The following is a 23,804-nucleotide window of genomic DNA, read 5'->3' on the forward strand; positions in this document are numbered from 1 at the left end:
CTCCTTCTCTCTCTTTCTCTCTCTCTTTCTCTTTCTCTCTCTCTTTTTCTCCCTCTCCTGCAAGTATGTATGGTGTGCAGGGGTGTCAGTCAATGTGCGGGGAGAGATTACAGCACCCTCACTGTATAGTTTGCAATGACTGTAAGATTATGTGCACAAGACATCTTTTAAACAATGGTTAACTCAACAAATTTCTCAAGCAGATGATGTGTCAGGACAATGCAGGCTGGTATTTTTGCGGTCACTTGTATGTATAACATAGTGAGTAGCTTAAAAGCAGAAGCCACCAGAAGAATATTGTATTTTCTATAACTGTTACTTGTTTGTATATGATCCTTCTGAATTGTAAAGCGCTGTGGAATATGTTGGCGCTATAGAAATAAAGATTATTATTATTATTTATTATGAAGAATGGGCAGGTCACTTTTAATGTCTTGCGTGTCTTTGTAAACTTTGGACGCAGTTAAAAAACGCTCAAGATTGCACATATGAACTGCAAGTAGTTTTTATATTGCAGTACGTATGTTCATTCTTTTTAGCATTTCATTAGTATTTTTTCTGTTAGTTTCGGGGGCGGACAAGCCGGAAAAAGACATTGTGTGCTCATACCTTAACAGCTCCCTGTACTGCCCCACTAACTGGAAATGAGCAGCTGCAGAGAAAATATAAATGCATTTTCTCCCTGTAGCTGCTGCACCATGAAGGCAGCCAGGCAGGATTAAAGCAATTTACCTGCGCTATATCTTCAGGGAAATAACATTTCTAGAAGTTTTCACTAAATGTTACCTGCAGGTAGCAATGCAGAAATGATGTGGCAACCATGAAAGACATGGAGAAGCTTTGTCTGCTTGAGCAAGACCTTTCTTTGTTGGTAGTGTTTACAGAGGCGGACATGTCATTAGTGCAACCTGTGTAACAGCACAGGGGCCCAAGAGGGAAGGAGGGTCCCTACAACCTCCAAAGCAGCTATTGCACTGCAGAGGACCCATATACAGTTCATGCACAAGGACCCTTTCTGTCTGTCTCTGCCCATGAGCGTCTGTATAACCTAAATAGATTGTATGGTGAAATGATACAACCCCTTTAAGAATATGGAGTAAGCATTTTTATGGATTTATATGTAGAAGCATTTATTAGTTTGCAAATAAAGGTCATGATGATGTCTGCAGATTATGTAACAATGCTTTTGGCATATAACATGCAGTGTGGCTGTCAGACAACACCGCCTTGATAGTCGCTCATTCCTCAGAACGTCAGAAAACAATGTTCATCTTGAATCTCTTTGCAGATGAAAATCTATCACAATCACTGAGGACTAAGTTGCATTTCCAAAAACATTGGTAATGGAACTGTGGGAAAATATCTGCCCTGCCTTTGAAATTAAACATGTACAAAGGTGCTGTCCAAGTGCTCATGTAACAACCATCTGTATGTTATGCATTTATGTTTCCTGAGATGATCCCATTGAAACATAATGATCCAATGCCCATTGTATTTCCTGCACTTGTGGGTTCCAGATGGAAATGACTGATATATAATGTAATTTTAGTAGCTTTACAATAGCAGATGTATTATAACTTCATGAAGTTTCTAGAATTTCTAATATGATCATTGCATTCATGATGTTGCTGAAACTTTACCTAAGAAATCAATATAATTAAAGGGCATGTCCCATGTTCAATCTGTAGTAGCACATTACCCCCTTCCTTCCAGGCGTCTGTGCGCTTCAAATGTTGATATCATGGACCGACAGCATAGTTGAGCTACTGAACCTGTGTACTCTCTGATGTTGACAGCACGGACCGACAGCATGATTGAGCCGCTGTATCTAACTGTGTCGACTCTGATGTTAATAGCATACATTTCCAGCATGGTTGAACCACTGGACCTGTGTGCTCTCTGATGACAGCACAGATCGGCAGCATGGTTGAGCTGCTGAACCTAACTGTGTGCTTTCTGATGTTGACAGCATAGTCTAGTAGCATGGTTGAGCAGCTGTCCCTAACTGTGTGTGGTCTCTGATGTTGACAGCACGGACTAGCAGCATGGTTGAGCCGCTGGACCTAACTGTGTGTTCTCTGATGTTGACATCACAGACCGGTAGCTTGGTTGAGCCGCTGGACCTACAGTAAGTGTTCGCTCTCTAATGTTGACAGTAAGGCCTGGCAGCATGATTGAGCCGCTGGATCTAAGTGTGTGTGTGGCGCCCTGGCAAAACCAGGTAGTCACAAAAAGTTTACATCCTCCTTGCTATCACCAGAAACCCACATTTAGGCATAACACACAGCCATTAAACCCTAGCCACCCCCTCATGATAATAGGGACACACCAGTGGGCAGGATCAGGCGAATGAGAACGCCCACCTAGGGGTCCTGAGCTATCAGGCGTGAACTCGACCGTTCAATTGTGGAGTTCAATACAGTCAGATGAGTTTTGGACAGTTGAAGTGTGGAGAGCTGACAGCAGTGTAGTCCAGGGTAGTAGCTCTTGGATTACCCGGCTAGGTGGCAGACAGTGAACAGGGCCACAGGTGACGAAGATCCGGTCGCGGGAGACCTAAAGTGGATCGGGGCAGGGTTGTAGCCCACCGGTACCAACAGCGGAAATCCGGTCCGGAGGCCATGCACAGTCTGGGTGCCTGGACCCTAAGGCGAGGAAGGTTGCTAGCCCCTCTCCAATTAGCCGGGGACAAGGTTCCAGACTTTGTCCCATTAAATGCCCAGATAGAGCGAAACGGAAGCCCAACGCGGGGGATAGGGTGTCCGTCAGAACCCACTGAAATCCCAAGGGTCAGCTTTCGCGGGCCACAGCTCCCAACACATACAGAACCGGGAGTGGACTTCTCCGTTCCATGCAAAGTCGTCCAGAAGGAAAAAAAACACAAAGTGCAGGAGGAAGGGATACCTGCAAATTAACCTGAGTGCGGGACCCGAATGCACCCTCCTAAGGCAGCCGGCCACTGGCAACTTGGTTTACTACTGGGCTTGTGTGAAATTACTGAACTGTGAGTACACCATTGTCCCCCGGTCCAACCCGGCGCGCCACCTCCAGCAGCCATCACTCCCGAGTTCAATCCTCAGGCCCCGGGACTAAACCTCCCCTACCCGTGCAGGGGATCCCATCTAGCTGCCCCGCTCCATCAGCCCGGGCGCCCCAATACCAGGCAGCAGCAGTGCCACCATCCCTCACCGCAACCCACGGATGGCATCACAGACACAACAACTCCCCTGTAAATATCCCCTTTCTGACGGTTGTGAGGATGGGCGGCCGTTAGAGCCTGGGTCCGGTCACCACTCGAGCCGCAGCAGTAACCCGGATCCGAGCAGGCCTCCCGAGAGAGAGAAGCGGCAGCGGCCCCCGACCACAACATGTGCTCTCTGATGTTGCATGCCGAGGTAGATTTACCTCTGCAACATCAGAGAAGCACGGGGGGACTAAAGCTGGCCGTATCCTGGCCTACTTCAGAGCAATGTTTACAAGCTTTATAAAAAATATCATGCAAGTGTTAAACTCATTAGCTGAGGGACAGGCCACCACTGAAGTAGTGCTGGTAACCTAAACATTTGGCTGTAAACTATAAAATTAAAATCTGCTCGTCCTTGAGATCTGAGAGAATTTTTATTGCAAAGTGATTTGTTTTTACAATCACTTTTCAATTTTGCCATTTAAAGCCTGCTTTTCACGTTCCAATTTCGCATACGATATCGTATGCGATTTGCAACGCCCCCATCGTATGTGTCGCACGTTCAATTTGTTGAACGTGCCGCACAAACGATTAACCCCCGTCACACGTACTTACCTTCCATACGACCTCGATGTGGGCGGCGAACGTCCACTTCCTGGAGTGGAGGGACGTTCGGCATCACATCGACGTCATGCGGCAGCCAGCCAATAGAAGCGGAGGGGCGGAGCTGAGCGGGACGTAAACATCCCGCCCACCTCCTTCCTTCCGCATTGTGGGCCGGGAGCCGCAGGACGCAGGGAAGATCTGTTCATCGTTCCCGGGGTGTCACACACTGGGATGTGCGCTACCCCGGGTACGATGAACAATCTGACGTGCAATTCGAGAGAAAGGTACGATGTGCGTGCGATGAACGTTTTACCGTTCAATCGCAATCGCACGTACTGGAGGCTACACAGAGTGAAGCCTGTTTTTGTATTGTGGATAGAACAGGGTGGAGCATAAACAGTAAACCAGAAGTGTTGTGGTAATACCCGTATCATAGACATGGCACTCCAGAAACTAGGATTGCTGGAAAAGTTTAACAATGAAAAAGGAAAACTGATGGATAGGAAGAGCTTGTGAGCACAGTGTTTCCATGTTTCTGTGTTTCTGATTGACTAGAGTATGTTTTAACTAGTGATTGGTGAACTAACCGGACTTAAAAAAAAAAAAAAAAAAATTGGTTCTGGCTTACCCCTATTACTTCGATTGCCACTGCACCAGGGCAATCGGGAAGAGCTGGGTAAAGATCCTGGATTATCACATCTAATGGATGTGACATTCCTGGGCAGCTGCAGGGTGTTATTTTTAGGCTGAGACGGCCCACTAACTTTGGGTCTCACCAGCCTGAGAATACCAGCCCCCAGCTTTCGGGCTTTATCATGGCTGGGTATCAAAATGGGGGGGACCACACGCCGTTTTTAAATTATTTTAAATAATTTTTTAAATGAGCTGCCTGCAGGTCCTCTTATTTTGATACACAGCCAAGATAAGAGCAGGGCCGGGAGCTGCAGCCTGTAGCCATATGCTTTATCTGTGCTGGGTATCATATTACGAGGGACCCTACGCCAATTTATTTTTATACCACAATAGTGACACGCAGACAGAGTCTGTGATTCCAAGCAGTTAAGCGCTCTCACACAGGCCAGGGTCACATCCGAGTTGACGAATCCAGATCATTAGCCGGAATTCTCTGAGAACTTGGGGTCCCGAGTAGTTTTGAAACCATGCGGATCTGGACTTTTACAGTCCGTATCTGCCAATCACTAGTCTTAACTCTTTTAGGACAGGCATTGTTACAGTACAGCCCTGGTAGCCTGAGTAAACACTTGGTTCTCTACAGTATTTGTAAAGGCAACGATGGTAACGCAGCGATTAACATTGGTCATAGTGCTGAAGGGGTAAGTCACTCACTCACACGTTTACAGGTAACCTAACAACTGATATATGCAGCCCGATCCACAGGCAGCAAGTGTCAGACATTGGCTGTATTTTCTCATCCATGTATATTTGACTTTAAAAGGTTGCGGCGTTTCAGACAAAAGTGTATTTTAACAGCTATGTATAAGAAAAACTCAAGTCACCGTTTCGATCAAAATATAGGTAGGTGGTCATTAGGTAGATGATGCAGATGCACTAATCCATGGGCCGGTTCCCACACTAGTTGACAACCACCAAGACAGATAAAAAATCCAGCTTCAATTCCAGTGCAAAAAATTCTTAAAATATCAAAATTAAATCCTTGGAAAACCACAATTAGAGGAAAACAATCCTGTCAACAGAGAAACATATAAACCTACGCCTTTCAAACCTCTTAGGGTTCTTAATGATCGCTATGATTAAGAACCCATAATGGGTTGGAAATACGTAGGAAATGTGTTTCTTTTTTAACTTGATTTTTTTGTTCTCCTTTTTTCGTTTTACAAGGACTTAATACATTTTGATTTTTTCCATTTGAAATGAAGCTGAATCAGATATATCCTGCCTGTGGGTCAGTCAGGAAGTATCTGCCGACAGGTTCCCTTTAAAGAGGGCCAACCCGCAGGATTTTTGCTATATGAGGTAAGGGCAGTGCCATACAGGCACTAAGATGCTGAATCCGAGCATACCAGTTATAGAAAAATCGGATGCTTGGTTGATTAAATATCTTTAATCAAACTTGCAGAAAAGCACTGCACTTTGATGGGTGCAACATAGGCGGGTCTTTATGGGTCGGCGGGTCCTCACATTTATTCTTCCTCCTCTGATGTTCTCCTGGCTCGCCCCCTTTTTTTTTTTTATCTGAATATCATGCCGCCATTCCTGTTGTTGGCGGCGCATGCACATTGTCACAGTACTCAGGTTTTAATCAAAATGGCACTGAGTCCATGCATGCGCATACCGCAATCTCTGATACCATTTTATTGAACACACTGCGATAAAGATTATGAGAAGCATCTGTGCGTACGTAGATGTAAAAAAAGAATAAATAATAATCTGCACACGCACTGATGCTTCTCATAGTCTTCACCAAAGTGTGTTCTTCACCAAAGTGTGTTCAATAAAATGGTGCTGGAGATCGCAGTACGTGCATGCGCAGACTCCGGTGCTATTTTAATGAAGACCTGAGTACTGTGGCAATGGTGGTGCGGTGCAATATTCAAATAAAGAAAAGGGGGCAAGCCAGAGGAAACTAGAGGAGGAATAAATTTGAGACCCCAACCCACAAAGACCTGCCCATGTTGCAAAAATCAATCAAAGTGCAGTAAATTTCTGTTACTTTGATTAAAGATATTTAATCAACCAAACTTCGGATCTTCCTAAAACAGGTATGCCTGGATTCAGCATCTTACTGCCTGTATGCCACTGCCTTTACCTCATGTAGCAAAATCCTGCTGGTTGGTCCTCTTTAAACTATGGCGATAACTAGCAACACAATAGGAATCTGGTTTAATTCTGTTTTCCTAAACAATGGAGTGAACACTTACAGGCGGTAACTTTATTGTAAGATATCTTTTATCTGATTTATATTCCAATTTTTTCCAATTTATATCTTTTTTTTTTAATTCACTTAAATGGAGCCATATATGAATTTCATTGCATGGCATTGATTCTTTAAGATTTAAAGGGTGCTTGATCAAGTTACATACAAAGTGATCCCTTCTCAGTCAGAAGCATTTTGGCACTTTAGCTCTCTTGCCACTTACAGTAGATACGTAGCTGATGTTTTTCTCAGCTTGTTGTGGTAATATAGGGTTGATAAACGGAGCCCAAATTACATTTTTAGACAGAAAAGTAAGTTCCTCAGGCGCCATCTCTGTGTTTAGAAATCCACAAACTCTCAAAGAATTACTTGCTTTAACTCAAGCTAACCATTTCTGGTTTTCGAGAAAGACCACAAACATGCCGCAGAATGAAACCGTATGAATTACTTACAGCTACAAGTATGAACACTTGGGGATCATTATACTGTGTTAAATCTGCATGTCCTGTTGGCTCATAACATCTGGTTCCACCTTTTTCCTTCCAGAAAAAAAATCTATTGGAAGAAAATCACTTTTTCCAACTAGCTACTCTCACAAATTGCATTTTTGCCTAATGGGCTGTTATTTTTTTTTACTTGTATTCCAAAGCATCATGTTTATCCGAAATGTATAGCATATACTATGGCCCCCGTTCAACAAGAATGGCATTGATCATGCGGTTCTTGATTAGGAGACTCGTTTGAGTCAGAAGCACCTAAAACATAAAGAGACGCACACCTCTTAAAGGAAACCTGTCACCAGATTTGGTGACTATAAGATGCGGTCACCCCCAGTATTCTCTTATATACAGCATTCGAGAATACTGTATATAAGAGCCCAGGCCAGTCTGTAGAACGTAAAAAACACTTTTATTATAGTCACCTAGGGGGCGATCTGGTCCGATGGGTGTCGTTGCTTCACAGTCCGGCGCCTCCCATCTGCGGCGATTGCTGTCCTCCTTCTGCCCAGCCCAGTGTGCATAACGTTCCTATGTCACCCACACGTGTTGGTATTATGATCCTGCGCAGGCACACATTGATCTGCCCTACTGAGGGCAGATAAAAGTACTGTAATGTGCAGGCGCAAGGAAAGATCAAAGACCACCTCAGCAGGGCAGATCAAAGTGCGCCTACGCAGGACCACATTGCCGGTCTGGGTGGATGACGTTGGCTGCGTCGTGCACACGGGCCTGCGAAGAAAGAGCAGTGACACCCATTGGACCGGACCACCCCCTAGCTGAGTATAATAAATGTCTTTTTTACGATCTACAGAGTGTCCTTGGCTACAGTTTTCTATAATGCAAGAGCTCACTGGTGGTGGCCGCAGGTTATAGATGCTACGTCTGGTGTCAAGTACCCTTTAATGAATTAGACATGTCTAAAAGGTGGTGTGTGCCTCTGTGCTCCTTGAGACCAATATTTCTCCAGTCCGGGACAAGAGTAAGTTACATCACAGCTCGTCATGAAACAGATGACGGGGTGACTCTGCAGCTCGTCCTACCACAGCTCCACGCATTTTGGTACAGCTGCCTGAAACTGGCATGAAAGCTCCAAAAGTTGCTACATTTTCTCGGAGCTTCACACTTTGCAAAAATTTTGCAACTTATCAAAGTGTTTTACACCACATTTCCGGCTTAAACACTGCAATGAGTCGGGTCCATGTTGTCTGATTTTCACAAAATTAGGTCACTCTTGAGAAGATGGGATTTGGCGACTACAAACTTTTTTTTTTTAAATTAAGGGCCCAGTTGACATTTTATCAGGGACCAAATTGGTTCAGGAGACAAATTGTCAGGCTGAACCAATTTCAAGGGCTGCAGCAAAACTTAAGGGGGTAAAAATCTTTTAGGACATTTATGGGATTTTGAAAGTATGTGCCATAAATGTTTGGTAAATGCTGATGGCACTCCCTGGACTCCAGCTTATTTGGAGGAGCCCCTTTCTACACTGTTGGCACTCCATAAGAGGCCATTCTGGCACAGGGTTGTCTCTGTTGTAGTTTGTGACTTGCTGAAACAATTGAGTGTTTCACTTCTAAAATTTATGATGTAGATAACTGTATTCATATATGGCCATCGGTCCACCTCATCTACTGGTCTTTGATGTGCTTTAAAGGGGTCAAGAGACCCCCTTCTAACAATATATATATATAGAACTGTTTGATGGCTAAACAGTTCGGGAAAACTTACCTTTCCTTGCTGTCATAGGGCCTCTCCTCTTTTCTTTGACATGGAAAATATGTGTGAGACTCTAACGAACACTAGCATGGACATCTTGGCCGACAAAGAGTGGTACCGTAGGGCATGTGGCTGCCGAACCATGGGTTGTGTGCTCCCGCATTAGATAGATCTTGGACATACATCTAAAGTTTAGGAGGACCCCACAACTCTACTCCAACAAATGATGTGGGGAAAACAGATCGGCATGTCAATTTACTACGCTCAACCCTTTCCTTTCCCAGGCCATAGTTTCTCTCTATAATGTTTTCTTTTGACTTCATGACTCTCACAGATGATTTGCCCATTGGAATGTGTTGGTAACACATAATCCCCAATTATGCCAGGAATGGAACATTGGATTCCCAGTGTTGGGACAACACAAATCCACCTATGTGCTTCATACAACATAATACTACAGGGTAGCATACCGGAGAATAGGATAGTCAGTCTCTAGACATGAGTGGACTCAAGAAAGTTCAGGTTCTGTGGGTTCAGTCAGACTTTAGATAAAGTTCTGTTCTAGACCCGGACTTGACCTGAACCTCATTGGAAGTCACTGATTGGGCAGTTTGGCTTTCCACCCACATACAGCCAACCATAAACAGAGCACTTCCGGGGAGGGACGTTCCGAGAGAGGGATGATTTTTTTGGGGGGGATTGGTACACACTACATCCAATAAGGCTGATTTTAGCCCCAGTGCGAGACATTTAAACACTGCAAGCAGCTCGCACTGGGCTGAGCACCGAGCACACCCGGGCACCAAGCGTACCCAAGCACAGCAATGCTCACTCAAGTGATTTGCATATGTAACGCACCCGAACTCCAAACTTGAACTCTGATTGTTTTTAGTAAAGTCTGTGTTTGGTATGAACACCAAACTTTAAAGTTTGGGTCCACTCATCTCTATCAGTCCATAAACACACTGTCCACTACTGAAGAAGCACAGGAAGCAGCCATGTTCCGCTGTGCTTGCTGAATTCTTCAGTTTTTTCTTCCATGATCCAATACCAGCATTTAAGGTGTACAGTTTTTCTTGGCTATAATGTACAGTATATCACCACTCACAACTGAAAGGCAGCTCTATGAGATAAGCCACTAAACCACTGAATGCTTGGACTGATGCCACGTGTCATACTTCAATTACAGTCTAGTTATTGTTGTCTATTCATGTTATGCTCCACATATTCTTCAATAGTTGATGCTTTCATTGTAGCTTTAGAATGGAACACTGTTTCTTAGTAGTCTCTATTTCTGTAGCCGTGGTCTACATCTTCTCTGCTACAAAAGGGGAAAATGTAAAGGGTTTGGCATAAGGCGAATGTGTGCATAGAATCCAATGTACTCATTCATTGTAAATAAAATAGATACAGTACATCACAAAAGTGAGTACACCTCTCATATTTGTGTAACGTTTTTATTATATCTTTTCATGGGATAACACTGATAATACATTGTAAAGTAGTGTACAGCTTGTATAACACTGTAAATGTGGTACCCTTTAAATAACTCAACACACAGGATTAGTGTCAAAACCTCTGGCAACAAAAGTGAGTACACCCCTAAGTGAAAATGAAATTGTGCCCAATTAGCCATTTTCCCTCCCCGGTGACATGTGACTCATTAGTGTTACAAGGTCTCAGGTGTGAATGGGGAGCAGGAGTGTTACATTTGGTGTTATCACTCACACACTCTCTCATACTGGTCAGTGCACCGCGGTGGCCAATACCATACAGTGGTTTAACAAGACAGATGCCATTCAGAACAGGCCTTGCCTTGGTCAATCAAAGAAATTGAGTGTGCATGCCCTGCATCATATCCAGAGGTTGTGTTTTCAAAAGAGGCTACAGGGTGGGTCCGAGGGTTCAGCCTGTCAGTGCTCAGACGATATGCTGCACACTGCATCACATTGGTCTGCATGGCTGTCATCGCAGAAGGAAGCCTCTTCTAAAGATGATTCATAAGAAATCCTGCAAACAGTTTGCTAAAGACAAGCAGACTAAGGACATAGATGTCCTCACTCTGCTGAAAACAAGATAAACTTATTTGGTTTGGATGGTGTCAAGTGTGTGCAATGGCAACCAGGTGAGAAGTACAGACAAGAGTGTCTTGCTTACAATCAAGCATGGTGGTGGGAGTGGGGGCAGCATGAGTGTTAGCGGCTGTGGGGAGCTACAGATCACTGAGGGAACCTTGAATGTCATGATGTACTGTGATGAATCGAAAAAGAACATGATCCCCTCCCTTCAGAAACTGGGCTACAGGGCAGTATTCCAACATAACAACAACAAACCCACCTCCAAGGTGACCACTGAAAGGTGCTGGACTGGCCAAGTATCTCCAGACCAAAACCCTATTGAGCACCTGTGGGGCTTCCTCAAACAGAAGGTGGAGAAGCGCAAGGTCTCTAACATCCACCAGCTCCACGATGTCTTCATGGAGTATGGAAAAGGATCCTGTGATGCTCTAGTGAACTCCATGCCCAAGAGACTTCAGGTAGCGCTTGAAAATAATGGTGGCTACACAAAATCTTGACACTTTGGGCACAATTTGGCCATTTTCACTTAGGGGTGTACTCACTTTTGTTGCCAGCAGTTTAGACATTAATGGCTGTGTAAGTTATTTAGAGGACACTAGATTTACCCTGTTATACCAGGTGTACACTGACTACTGTACATTGTGTCACAGGGTCAGATGTTCAATGTTGTCCCATGAAAATACATAATAAAATATTTACAAAATTGTGAGGGGTGTACTCATCTTTCTGATATATTGTATATAATTATGTTATATAGCTTTTGCCTTGTATATATTTATATATCTACATTCTTTTCCTTAAAGGGGAACTCCACAAAATAAAAGTCTGTTCAATTTCTAACATCTTAACGCATCAATTGGGACTATAGAGATGTAGTAACATTAAGTAACCAAAGTCAGCTCTTTCGGAGGTTATAGAGCGCTGACGTTAGTCACATACAGTATGTTGAGATACTGTAATAATACATGAGTTCCTCTGTGGGCACTTAGCGCTCTGTGCCAGCCTAAATGGAAACACAAGGGGGATCCCGTCCTCCGCTGAGGCAAGAATGCTGTCCGGACTATCCTCGTTTGCTCCGGAGAGGAACTTGTTTGGTTGGCAGTAGCGGAGGTTTCGCTCAGGAGATCGTACTTAGTTGGGATCGATATGGAGCTGGATTATCGAGGTTGCGGCTAATTGCCTGGCTTCTGTGAGCATGCTGAAAATTATTTGCCATGTTTACCGTAATAGATGGTATGAGGATCCTCTGAGCAGCTAGGTGCACACAGAGTCTTCTGCTGAGTTTTTGGAGCAGAAACTGAGTGTAAACTCAGTTTGAGTAGTTTTGCACTTCCACTCAGTTTCCACTCCGTCTCTGCTCCAAAAACTCCTTGAAAAACTTTGTGCACATAGCCAGCAGCTGTTTTAAGTGAAACTATTACCTAAGTGTTCTCCATTGTACATGGTCTGTGCCCTCAGATTGGACTTTCTTCAGAGGACAGCAGCCGTGGTGTCTCTAGGACATAGTGACATATCACTCGGCGGCTCTTGATACTATATTAGAATAGGCTATTTTGAAGGACATGTGATCCTACAGATTATATTTTATCTGCTTGATGAAGGGCATTTCGGATTACCAACAATCTGAGCTCTGACTCATCTCCAAAGTGTAATACTTTCCATTCGTACAGTGTAGAAAGTATATTTAGTTTACAATATTTGTTTCATGTTCCTTAAAACAACACTCCAATGTTTATTTCAGTGCTGGAGTGGTGCTTTAAATGTAAGCCCCCTAGTCTTATACTCACACTCCACCTTCTTCACCATTTTTCTGCATCCCTCCTGCCGGAGGTCAGAAGTTACACCACAAGCTCTTAATGGAAGTCTATGAGAGCCAGAATGATGCTCTCATAGACTTGTATTGAGTTGTGACCTCCAGCGTGCTCAATGAAACACTGGAACTGCCGGTAGGTCACAAATCGCCAGAGACCGACTGGAACGACGATGATAGAAGATGAAGCCACCGGAGGTTGAGTATAAGACAGGAGGCAGGTGACTGAGATTTAAAGCACCACTCCAGCTCTGAAACAAAAAAGAAATGCTGGAGTGGTGCTTTAAAGTCAGCTGAGTTATAGGTGAAGGCAAAACCAACTGTGTGCCGTGTACATCATAAAAGTGTAAGGTTCTGTTCACACTAACTTCATGGATTACATTTAGAACAAAGCTACAAGTGCATCTCAATAAATTAGAATATCATCAAAAAGTGAATTTCTTTCAGTAATTCAAAACAAAAAAAGGGAAACACATATATTATATAGTCATTACACACAGAGGGATCGATTTCACGTGTTTATTTCTGTTAATGTTGATGATTATGGCTTACAGCCAATAAAAACCCAAAAGTCATTATCTCAGAAAATTAGAATAATTACCACAAAACACCTGCAAAGGCTTCGTAAGCGTTTAAAATGGTTCCTTAGTCGGGTTCAGTAGACTATACTATAATGGGGAAGACTGCGGACTTGACAGATGTCCAGAAGGCAGTCATTGCACACTCCACAAGGGGGGGTAAGCCACAAAAGGTCACTGCTAAAGAAGCTGGCTATTCAGAGTGCTGTATCTAAGCATATTAATGGAAAGTTCAGTGGAAGGAAAAAGTGTGGTAGAAAAAGGTGCACAAGCAACCGGGATAACCGCAGCCTTAATAGGATTGTTAAGAAAAGGCGATTTATTGAGATGCACCTGTATATCAGCAATACCACATGTATAGATACTGGCAATAGTCCACATTTTATTGTAATAGCAGTTTTTTCAGTAGTAAGAAAAATATTGAAAAACAGATGGGACCTCTAGACTAGACTAGACCTAAACTAGACCCTATTCTCTCATATTTCCTATGTAATGACTTCTTTAGTATAGACGTACCTGTTATTAGTGTACTTTTTCATCATTTGGAATGTTTCATATATCATTATGCTATGTGATGTGTAGGTGTGCAAATTGTGATTGCAGATTTGCAAATGTAAATTAATGGAAAGGTACTTGCATCCTTATTCTGAGTTAGTTCTTTAGGTATTCATTGTTTGTTTGTTTTTTTAAGATTTGTGCTATATAAAGCAAGAGACCATTTGGAGTTTTAGAAATAAATCTAGCACCTGCTGTAAACTAGAAGAAAATAATTAAGACGGCATGTCCTCCAGCACTTAGCGGCATGTAAACATACTAGGTCACATCGGATGTGGTTCCCAAATTATGTCCTTGGAGAGTTTAAAAGTATTAGTTTTTTTTGGGGAAAATTGAAGATGTATGCAAAAACAGACTGCTATATAGATATCACTGTCTGTTTGTGCCATAAGACTTCAGGTGCAATATTAAAATAATATGTTTTCTTTCATTTATCATCAGCTTATTGTTCAGATTCTCTCATATGGTTGTAAAACTAATTCTCTATATAAACTGCATTATGCCTCCCAGATTTGAACACATCCTAAATATACCTCTCATATCAAATCGATTTATAGCTAATCTGCAGCCTTGTCCGATATCCTCTGCAGGGAATATACATGAAAATAAAGCACGTACCTTATCAGATTTCGATATTTCCTCTTATTTGTAATCCACCTGAGAAGGTAATATCCAGTGGCTTATTTTCTACAAGCAGAAAATGTATCAGTATTAGAATCAGGAACTCATTCTAAAATACATGATCCTGTTGGCACCGAGGATGATACTTGAGTCAACTGCTTCTTCAGATTATCCCATCTTAGTACTGAAGACAGATATTAAGAAGACTTGTTACCACTCATGTGTTTTTCATCACTGCCTGTATCCAAGCCAAGATCTATTTAACTCTAGACGTCCACTACAAAACTATGTCAGATCGGAGGTTGAAAAGTGAGTGGCATCTTGCCATCCCAAATACAGGGAGCCCATTCATAGACCTGTCTGCTATCTGTAGTTTCAGGAGTATGAGTTACATTACAGCTCTTTTATAATCTCTGTTTAGATATATTTTCCTTTCCACAGTCTATTTTTTTTTTTCCTCTCAAAATAATATTTGGGTAATGATGAATGGATCTTTGCTAAAAGAATAAAATGTGCTATTTTTTAGTACCACAGTAGATGGTATCTTAAAGGGTTATTGTAGTCGTGAATGATTAAAATGGCAAAGTTCTTGTAAAAAGAAAAAAATAAACTGTGTAATGTTCTTATTATTAAAAATCCTCTGTGTTCTCAAAAATAGAGGGATTTTTAATTGTGTTTACTGCTCGTTGTCTTGGTTACCAGCCACCGCAGTCGTCTATCAGCGGAGAGTCTTCTGGGTAAGCTCCTTCTATTGAAGCTGTACGTGATGCCCTGAAGCTGGCAGGAGCACACTGTTTGCTCCCGATCCAGCCAGCTTCAGTGTTACTGCGCGCTTTTGATGGTGAAAAAGCAAAGATACCTTTTGATTGCAGAATTAGAGAGCGCACAGTTCAGGCTAGCGACACGATGATGCCACTGGTATGAACTGTCAATCAAGAAGTGCACCGCCCCAGCAAGCAGGAGCCAGGGGGCATGGGAACAGTGTGCTCCTGCCGAAGAGTGGTCATAAATGGCTGCACATATAGTTGGAAGAATATCTCAAGTGGGGTACCACAGGCATCTGTCTTGGGACCTATGTTGTGCAACATCTTTATCAATGATTTAGATAAAGGAATTGAGGATAAACTGATGAAATTTGCTGATGACACAAAGCTAGGAGAAATAGCTAATACTAGAGAAGAGAGAGGATGCAAAAAGATCTTAACAAATTGCATTTCTCCCTGTTAAAAATAATTCTCTTACGTTACTGCCCACTGTTCCAAAGTCCTACATCTGGGCAAGAAAATTGAAAATAACATCTACAGAATGGGAGAAATAGAACTAAGCAACAGCACATGTGAAAAAGACTTGTGTTTACTAATAGAGCACAGACTTCACAGGAGTCAACAGTGTCATGCAGCAGCAGAGAAGGCATACACAGTTGTGCATTGTATTAACAGAATTATAGAGTCTAGATCATGTGAAGTAATTATTGCCCTTTACTCTTCTTTGGTCAAACCTCATCTTGAATACTGTATCCAGTTCTGGACCCCACATTTTAAAAAAAGACATCAACAAACTGGACCAAGTTCAGAGAATAGTGATCAGAATGGTGACTGGTCTGCAAACCATGTCCTATGAGGAATGGTTACTGGATTTGGGAATGTTTAGCTTACGAAATAGAGGACCGAGAGGAGACTTTTTAGCCATCTACAAATATCTTAAGGGCTGTCACACTGTAGAGCAGAGATCCCCAACCTGTGGCTCGGTAGCCACCTGTGGCTCGTTTCCCATGATGTGTGGCTCGCAGCTGTCTGCCAGCTAGGTGTATTTGCACCAGGTTTTGCAAATAGCTATGAAGAACGGGTCTCCAGATGGTGACACTTGTGAGTAGCGCCACACAGAAGAGCAGATTTGAATGAAGGTAGGAACCCCTTGACATTGGTATGCTGCCTCTGTGTGGTGATTTCTGTGGAAGGACATTGGCTGTCATACTGATAATGGGGGGTTCTGGTTGTCACTACTGTGAGGGGGGTGGCCACTAACTGTAGCTCATGACCCTCTCTCAGAGCTAAATGTAGCTCTCAAGGTCGGAAAGGCTGCAGAAATTTTTAGAACCATGATCAGTACATTAATTTAATCTATAAAGTTTAAGTTAATCTATAGAGTTCATAGAAAGAGCCCACGGGACCTTCAGGATTTGTAGAGTGCTTGTGTGGAAGAACTGACCCAATATTACACCTGAGCAATGCATGTGAATAGTTTCTAAAAACAGGAGGCGTTTTGAAGCTGTCATCACCAACAAAGGCTTTTGTACTAAGTGTTAAATTTCAGTAAACGTGTTCAATACTTTTTCCCTGTGTCATTTCCCATTATTACACATCATTTCATTTATAGGCTCTGTCCTGGGCCCCGTGTTGTTCAACATCTTTATCAATGATTTAGATGAAGGGATTAAGGGTAAACTGATTTAAATTTGCTGATGACACAAAGCTAGGAGGAATGGCTAATACTAGAGAAGAGAGAGGAGAGAGAGGATTCAACAAGATCTAAACAAGCTGGAACAATGGGCAGCAACTAATAGAATGGTTTTTAACAGGAAGAAATGCAGTCATACATCTTGGCAAGAATAATGACAAGAGCATATACAGAATGGGAGGAATAGAGCTATCCAACAGCATGTGTGAAAAAGACTTAGGTATACTAATAGATCACAGACTGAACATGAGTCAACACATCACAATGCAGCAGCAAAAAAGCAAACACCATTCTAGGATGTATTAACAGAAGCATACAGTCTAGATCACGTGAAGTCATTATCTCCCTTTACTCCTCTTTGGTCAGACCTCATCTGGAATATTGTGTCCAGTTCTGGGCACCACATTTTAAAAAAGACATCAACAAACTGGAGCAAGTTCAGAGAAGAGTGACCAGAAAGGTGGCTGGTCTGCAAACCATGTCCTATGAGGAACGGTTACAGGATTTAGGATTGTTTAGCTTGCAAAAGAGAAGACTGAGAGGAGACCTAATAGTTTTATTCTCATTTTCACAAGGAAAGACTAGAAGCAATGGGATGAAACTGATGTGGAGGAGACACAGATTAGATATTAGAAAAAACTCTTTGACAGTGAGGGTAATCAACGAGTGGAACAGGCTGCCACGAGAGGTTGTGAGTTCTCCTTCAATGGAAGTCTTTAAAAAGAGGTTGGATGGACATCGGTCTGGGATGATTTAGTGAATCTTGCTTTGAGCAGGGGGTTGGACTAGATGACCCAGGAGGTCCATTCCAACTGTAATATTCTATGATTCTATGATTCTAGACATCATAGTTTTTAGAAACTATTCGCATGCATTGCTCAGGTGTGCTTTTGGTTCAGTTTTTCCACACAAGCACTCTACAAATCCTGAAGGTCCCGTGGGCTCCTTCTATGAACTCTGAGATTTAGTTCCTTCCATAAATTTTCTTTTGAATTCAGATCAGGCGATTGGCTGGGCCATTCTAGCAGCTTTATTTTCTGTCTATGAAACCAAATGAAAGTTTCCTTGGCTGTGTGTTTGGGATCATTGTCTTGCTGAAACGTACTCCCTCATTTCATCTTAATCATCCTGATAGATGGCAGCAGATTTTTAATAAAAAATGTTTTGGTACGTTTGTCCATTCAACCTTCCTTCAATTATATGAAGTTTGCCAGTGCCATATGCTGAAAAACAGCCCCACATCATGATGTCCGCACCTTCAGACTTCATCAGTGGTGTTTCTGAGATGATATGCAGTGCCTTTTGGCCTCCAAAAAGGGTGTGTATTATAGCATCCAAAGAGTTCAGTTTAGGTTTCATCTAACCAGACTATATTCTCTCACTATTTCACAGACTTGTCTACATGGTTTTGAGCAAACTTTAACACTAGAACTACTGGACTCGTGATAGCTATATAGAAATACATGGTGCAAAGTAGTCAAAATGACTACCTCAGTAGTTCTAGTGTTAAACATACTTGAACATGATTTTCGTACAGCAATGGAATCTAGTGTGGTGAGCGTGCATACAGGCCATGGAGGGTGAGTGTAATACTTATTGTTTTCTTGTAAAGAACTGTACCTGCTGATTCCAGGTCTTTCTGTAGCTCTCCACAGGTGGTCTTTAGCTTTTGGGCAACTCTTCTCGTAATTCTTTTCTCTCCTCTTTCTGTAATCTTCCAGTGAGTACCTGTCTTTGGCCAGTTTATGGTGTAATTATGTAATTTCTACTTCTGGATTACGGCCCCAACAGTGCTCACTGAAGCCTTCACTTGTTTAGAAATTCTTCTGTAACCAATGCCATCAGTATTGTTTGCAACAATAAGGCTGCAAATGTCTTGAGACAGCTCACTGACTTTATCCATCATAAGATGTTTCTTGTGTGGCACCTTGCTAATGAAACACCTTTTAATAGGTCCTCATTTGAACCAGCTGATATCTTTAATTGGCAGGATTCCTTTCTAAATACGGGTAGATTTCGGCTACTATCATGAATTTCCATGTTTTTTTTTTTTACTTCATGTGTTTAATACTTTTTTCCTTGTGTCATTTCTCATTATTACACATTTAATTTATGGACATCTATGGTCTGATTTCTTTGTCTGAATGTCTGTGTGGATTGGATGGGTTGTTACCAACATCTGGTGAGAAATTCATGTCAATAACAGCTTTAGAAATATATTTTCTCACAATATTGGAGGTTTGTTCAATACTGTATATGGATAATACAGGATTACGGCTAATTCCGTAAGTAGGGCTAACTTCACAGGAGTGCACAAAAGAATCATCAATTTTCATCCAGAAAAAGCCTATCTCATCTGTATTGTCATCCGTAAGTCATTTTTATGGCATTTGGTTTTATACATCAATGGGAATTACATTTTATAAGACCAAAAATGGTTTCTGATCTTAACAGTGCCAATGTATACACAAATATCAGATGATGTTCAGTTCATCCATATGGGATCTGATTTTTTTTCGTCTTTTTACGCACCAATAATCTTAAATAAGCAAGTCTCATCCTAAAAACTAATGAAACTTGTGCATTCTGCAATTTATTTTTCTTACTCAAACATTTGGTCCTTGTACAAAAACTGTCATCTGAACAAAATTGGTCCAAGCGCTGTCTGTGTGATGTCATTTTTTCCACGGGAAGCACTCCGAAAAAAACAGTTATGTGAACGAACAGTCACAGCTAGACATGACCTCTTGACAGATCGCAGATTATAGCGGTATGGTGCATATGTCTTTATTCTAATAAGGTGCTAGAAGTCACTTATTAGAGCTGCAATCTTTGAAGAATGTTTTATCATCAGAGGGCACACAGTTAAGGCTAGCGGCACCACAATGCCACTGATCCGAACTGTCATTCAAGACGTGCACATAGAGAATCTGTCACCAAATTTACTCCACCTGAGAGTAGCGGGGCGTAGACCTTGATTCCAGTGATATACTTACCGTATTACTTACTCGGCTTTTTGCTACAATTTTGATGAAACGCAGGTTACTCTGTTGCAGATCTGACACTTGTCTGAATGTTGATCTCTGTATAACCCCTCCCACACCACTGATTGGCAGCTTTCTATGTAGTCTATGCATAAGCAGAAAGCTTCAAACTAAGTAACATCTGCGATCTGACGAGGGCAGCTACAATGAGTTCAGTATGGACTTCGAAGATAGCTGCCAATCACTCAAGGGGCAGGGTTATACAGAGCCCACGAATATGGAGGAATAGAGGTTTACTAGCTCTCCTGTTGAGAACAGTGATTTTTAGGAACACTACAACAAGCAGCCCATTAAGTGACACATCGCTGGAAGCAAAGTCTTTACCTCTACATTATGCTGCTTTAAAATTAGGTGTCAAAATCCTCTTGACAGATTCATTTTAAGAGCAACTGTCTCTCATTGACATCGCATCCAGCATCATCATCTGGAACAGTTTTTCATTCAGCTATTATTACTGAAAGCATAATGTAGAGACGGAGACCCTGATTCCAACGATGTTTCACTTACTGAGCTGTTTACTGTACTTTTGATACAATCACTGTTTTATCAGCAGAAAATTATCACTAGAGGACTAATATTGATGAGCTTTGTATAACCACACCACCGCCACTGATTTCTATGTGCACTGTGCATAGGTGGAAAGCTGACAATCAGTGGTGTGGGCGGGGTTATACAAAGCTCAGCATTCAGATAACCGCTAGATCAGCAGCAGATTTTATCACAACTGTAGCAAGTAGCCCAGTAAGTAACACATCGCTGGAATGAAGATCTCTGTCTCTACATTATGCTGCTCTCAGATGGGACAGCAAAAGCCTGGTGACAGATTTCCTTTAAATTCATAGAATAAGTATATAATGAAGAATGACTGAAATTTCATGACGACTTCTCACAATGAAGGTCTGATTTGTGGATTATGGGAGTTTTATTTCCATGTTTCTCATTTTCATATGTTTTTAAAAGAGTCTGACCTTCTCATAGGTCCATCTTCTTCTCATAGATTACCACCATAGGAAGTATTTAAACCCTTTATTTTCTAGTTCGCATCTCACATAATAGTCCCTGTATTAAGCACATTTTGTATCTGTAATGCACAATATATGTACGTTTTTCTCAGGACAAGTTTTTTTTTTTTGGTGGGTTTCTGTACAACCCATGGTATTGCTGTTACCGATCCCATTGTTTTTTTATAATTGGCCTATTAAAGTGCTGTTACTGTTGTTTGGCGAATCCTTTACCAGAATGTCATTAAAACTAGAATAAAAGACTTTAGTAGGACTTGGATTATGATCTTGGTGCTATAGTTGTTAAATATTTGAAAGTTTATCAAAAGATAATAAAAAAAAAAATCCTCTGGTTCAGTCTTGAAAGTCATATATTAGAGTTATATTGTCATATTTGGAAACTTTAATATCAATGTTACAAGACAATGAAAACATTCCATTATGCTGATGAATTGGAACCAAACATGTTAGAATATGAAAAAAGGGATTTTTTTTTCCAATCAACAGATCTGCTCTTGCCCATGAGTGACAATTGATATTGTAGTGCAGCACTATTGTCACAAGTGTGTTGCGGCCTGATGTGACTTTGGGGGGATCTGAAATATGAAGGTCACAGCATTTAGTTGGTCGCAGACCCTCTTTAGTGCCCGTTCGTTGTTTACCGAGTGGAACTTATCTAATTCCATCCACATTTTAATCTGCGTTGCTAAGGGCAGATCAAAGCATTGTAGTGCGCATGCGCAGGCGGTCTTTGACACTTCCTCTTGCCTTTGTATTACAGTACTTTGCTCTGCCCTCAGCAAGGTAGATCAAAGTACGCATGCGCGGGAGTGCAATGGAGGTCTCTGTGGATGATGTAGGACTTTGTCATCCACACAGGGCTGGGAAGGAGGACGGCGACTGCACAAGATAAAAGAGGCGCTGGACCGAGCGCAGTGACACCCATCAGATCGGACTGCCCCCTAGATCAGTTTCATAAAGGTGTTTTTTACATTCTACAGAGCAGCCTGGGCTTTTACATACGGTATTCTATAAAGCTCACTGGTGGTGGCCGCAGCTTATAGGGGAAAACCTGGTGACAGATTCCCTTTAATTTTCACAATGTGAGTAGCCTCCATCCATTTAAAGGGAACCTGTCACCAGATTTGGCAACAATAAGTTGTTGACACCACCAGTGAGCCCTTATATATAGCATACTAGAAAACGCTATACAAGTCCCCAGACTGCGCTGTATAACATAAAAAAACACTTTTATTATACTCACCTAGGTGGCGGTCCGGTTCCGATGGGTATCAATGCTCTCCAGTCCGGCACCTCCTCTCTGCTGTGATCTCCATCATCCTTCTACCCAGCCCGGTATAGCTGACGTGTCCTAAGTCATCCACACTGGCTGGCGTTGCAATCCTGCGTAGGCGCACTTTGATCTGCCTTGCTGAGAGCAGATCAAAGTACTGTAATGCACAATCGCGAGGAAAGGTTAAAGACCGCCCACGCATGTGCACTTTAATACTTTGCTCCACCCTGAGCAGGGCAGATCAAAGTACGCCTGCGCAGGACCGCAATGTCGGTTAGTGTTGATGACGTAGGAGCATCATGCACACGGGCCTTAGAAGAAGGAAGACCGTGATCGCCGTAGAGAGGAAGCACCAGACCGAAGAGCAACGACACCCATCGGACCAGACCACCCTCTATGTGAGTGTAATAAAGGTGTTTTTTTATGTTATATAGATTGGCCTGGACTTTTATATATAGTATTCTAGAATACCAGAACTGCTCACTGTTGGTGGCTGCAGCTTATAGGGGCCAAATCTGGTGAAAGGTTCCTTTTTAAAGGGAACCTGTCAGGTGCAATATGCACCCAAAACCACGAGCAGTTCTGGGTGCATATTGCTAATCCCTACCTAACCGTCTGTGTGTCTAGTAGCATAGATAAAGAGATCTTTAGAAAAAGTATTTCTAAAGATCTTTTATCGTATGCTAATGAGGCCATTGACTAATCGCAAGAGCGTTTCTTCCTTTGGCTAGTCAGCCCCCTTAGCATGTAAGCACACCCACAGGAGCGTGTTAACATGCTAATAAGTGTACGGCGTCAGAGGCATGGTCATGCTCACCTCCGCTGCCACCGCTGGTTTTTGGCTCAGTTAGCTTGATGAGAAGTCCCGGACTTCCAGTCATGCGTACTATGAAGCCGGGAGTGCGTGTCCCGGCTTCAAACTGGTGTAGTGCGCATTACCGGAAGTCTGGGGACGTTCTGGTTGGGTGCACTGAGCCCAAAACCAGTGGTGGCAGCAGACCATGCCTCTGACGCTGCACATTTATTAGCATGTTAGCACGCCCCCGTGGGTATGCTTACATGCTAAGGGGGCTGACTAGCCAAGGAAAGAAGCGTTCTTGCAACTAGTCCCTGCGCTCATTAGCATTCAATAAAAGATCTTTAGAAATACTTTTTCTAAAGATCTCTTTATCTGTGCTAGTGTATACAGGGACGGTTAGGCAGGGATTAGCAATATGCACCCAGATCTGCTCGTGGTGCTGGGTGTCTATTACACCTGACAGGTTCCCTTTACCATGAAATAAAGTTGTAGTGAAAGAGCAGAATGGTTTTTCCAGTAAAACAAGAAAAACATTGTTATATATATATATATATATATATATATATATATATATATATATATATATATATATATATATATATAAATGTATGTGTGTGTATGTGTATGTATGTATGTATGTATGTATGTATATATATATATATTTG

General features: G+C 42.2%; 2 protein-coding genes across 3 annotated transcripts in view; one reads left to right on the forward strand and one right to left on the reverse strand.

Moving 5' to 3' along the window:
• ASPN (asporin) overlaps positions 1-14,746 on the reverse strand; it is a 41,344-nt gene extending 26,598 nt beyond the window's left edge. The window contains exon 1 of the mRNA XM_075321788.1: positions 14,542-14,746. The gene's annotated coding sequence lies outside the window, so the exon portion shown is untranslated. The remainder of the gene's footprint in view (positions 1-14,541) is intronic.
• Positions 1-23,804, forward strand: part of LOC142249854 (centromere protein P-like) — a 389,082-nt gene that overhangs the window by 220,684 nt on the left and 144,594 nt on the right. The gene's annotated exons all lie outside the window — the stretch shown is intronic.

Source organism: Anomaloglossus baeobatrachus, chromosome 8 (genome assembly GCF_048569485.1).
Source record: "Anomaloglossus baeobatrachus isolate aAnoBae1 chromosome 8, aAnoBae1.hap1, whole genome shotgun sequence".
Classification (NCBI taxonomy): Eukaryota; Metazoa; Chordata; class Amphibia; order Anura; family Aromobatidae; genus Anomaloglossus; species Anomaloglossus baeobatrachus.